Source organism: Lemur catta, chromosome 13, assembly GCF_020740605.2.
Source record: "Lemur catta isolate mLemCat1 chromosome 13, mLemCat1.pri, whole genome shotgun sequence".
NCBI lineage: Eukaryota > Metazoa > Chordata > Mammalia > Primates > Lemuridae > Lemur > Lemur catta.
In genome coordinates, this window is record NC_059140.1 from 4751495 (window position 1) to 4754356 (window position 2862).

Genomic DNA, 2862 nt, shown 5'->3' on the forward strand with positions numbered 1-2862 from the left:
GACATCCGGGAATGTGAGAGGAAGGCCCAACCGGACCCCGAAGCCCCTCCTCTTTTCCGGCCGCGCGCCTGATTAGACAGTCCCCATTCCGGTGCTCCTGATTGGATAGTGTTTCGGGGCCCGCCCCCTCGCGCATTGAGTGACAGGAAAGACAATCCTGCACGTGGCTAAGACCAGAATGACAAGTTTTTGGTTATAGCTCTTGGACCTGGCGCCTCCTGGGGAACATTCTCATTTAACCTTGTATTTTAAGTTATATCCGTTTATGAATAATATATATAATATTTAAAATTGGGATAATACAGTGACAATTATATTAAAATTTCAGATTTCATAACCTTCATAGTCTCTGGTCTTTAGAGGAGGCAGGCTGCGCAGCCTGAGTTTTGAAAAAGGAGTCGATACTCTCAGGCAGCAATGTCCAGTAGAAATAAAATATGAGACACTGTCATTTTAAATTTTCTAGTAGCGAAGCAAAAAAAAAAAAAAAGGAAAAAGAAACGTAAAATTGATGGTAATAATTTAACCCAATATGTCCAAAATATTACCGTTTAAATGTGATCTATGTAATATTCTTAATGAATTTTCGGGGGTTACTAAATCTTTCAAAGTCACTCTGTATTTTAAGTTTCCAGCACATCCTAATTCAGACAGCAGATGTGCATGCACTTGTCTGGTTTTCCCACTTTTATTTATATTCAGGTTGATCGATGGGTCCAGAAAATGCCCGCTTGTTCCTTTTATATAATTGCTTAGCATTTATTGATTAATATTTCCTGATTTCATTTATTTCACTGAGGGTGTAAAATAGCAGTTTTCTAATTATTAATATATTCTCTGCATGTATAAGTTCTCATTCTATTAAGAACTGTATTTCCTCATGAGTTCTTCATTACATTAAAAACTGGCCTATCAGATGTAGTCCTTGAGTCTATTATGTCTATGCCAAAATATTGCTAAATTACCCACCATCTTTTCCATCACTATCTGTGGTTTCAGGCTTTGAGGTGCAAGTCTTATATTTATATCACAGCATAGTAAAGTCGCTCAAAAGGTCCAAATCATTCTCCCATTTTTTTATCGTGTTCAGAAAATGTTTTTTTCATTCTTGAAGAGGAAGATGATTCAATAGATAGTACTGTGCAGTCAAGTTCAAAGTGATCTTTATTTTCTCTCTTTGGGGTTATTCTATTGACTAGTTCTTGGTCATTTTTTGGTTTTTCTTTTTTTGTTGGTCTTTTAACAAAGATATATTCATCAGAAAAAAAACACAGATCTGGTATTGCTTTTGCCAGAGATGGACTCTTTTGTGAAAGTGGTAAATGACCATTTGTAGATTTTTCGTTCATAAGTACAATAGGTGAGGAATAACTTTTATGTTCTAGCCATGCTGAAAACAGAAAATAAAAAATATCCAAATGAAAAAGAAAAAAAACCTAGCCTATCAGAAAAGGAAGGATAAAAGCTTGATTCTTCCTTTTATCAATTGTCATAATAATGATGGTATGGCCCCAATAAAGAAAAAATATATTTTTCATAACATTATTTTTGTGTGTATTTGATGGGATTCCATACACTGTAGCTTGTATCTATATTTAAGCTCAAATTGTCCCATCTTAGGTCAGGGAAGGATCCTTCACATTGGCTCTTGTGTCCTTGTGCCATGAGTCTATATGTTTTGAGAGTTTATTTTCTGGAACAAACAGACACGTGTGCTTCCCTTTGTCTGTTATGTAAGTTGTAAATAGATGTCCCCTTTAGAATTTTCCTTTTTACTTGAGTTATTGTGCTTCTTATCATGCACAATATTCTGGTTTTATATTGTGTACTCTATCAATCTTTTATTAATATTTCTTTGAGTCATAGGCCAGATTTATTATCACAGCTTGTAGAAATATTTACCAAGGTTTTCTTCTATTATTTGTATATTTTGAGTTTTTTACCATTTAGATTTCTCCTTTATCTTACTCTAGCATGTGAAGAATGAATCCATTTTTATCTTTTTTATAGGAACATACAGTTACCAAACACAAAGTATTAATAAAGTCTCCTCATCCATAGTTTTTATTCCACAACTTCTCTTATACATTTTGGTATATTTCTGAATTTTCCATCCTGGTCTGTTCTCCTGTTTTTGCATCAACACCGCACTGCTTTTATTATAGAATATTTTAATGTGTTTTAATTTCTTGTAGAACTAGAAGCCCTCCTTATGTTTCTTTACTAGGAATATTGGCTATGCTTATGTTTTTGTTCTTCCATATGCACTTTGAAAAATCATTGCCAGTTTAAAAAAAACTGACACTCTATTATGAGATCAAATACAGTGTTGAAGTTAGCTTAAGGATAAATGACCTCCTTATATTATTTTTTCTATCCAAGAACAAGACGTGACTTTCCATTCGTTTAAGTCTTCATTCATATATTTCAGGAATGCTTTATTAATTATTTTTGCTCATATAGAATTTGCACATTTAGCATCAAATTTGTTCCTAGGTAATTTTGTTTTGATTTTTAAAATTTATTCATATTTACTTTTTCATTGCATCCGTCTCGCACTGTACTCATAAATGCTGTGTATTAGACACAGGCTACCGTTGGCTCGCTCCGCGTTCATGACCCTCGCGGCGCGGGGCGAGCCCAGCGGCACAGGTCAGCTCCGCAGCGGAAGCCGGTGTCGGCGTAACTCGCGCGGTGGGAGCAGCAGCTGCTAGAGCAGCAGCAGCAACAGCAACGGCGGGTATCCTGCGCCCCGCATCCTCAAGGCAGCCGATTGCGCCACTCTCGCCCTCGCACGGCCGGGGGCCACCAGCCCGGATCTCCGCCCCGCGACTACTCCGGACTCACTTGCGGAGCTTGCCC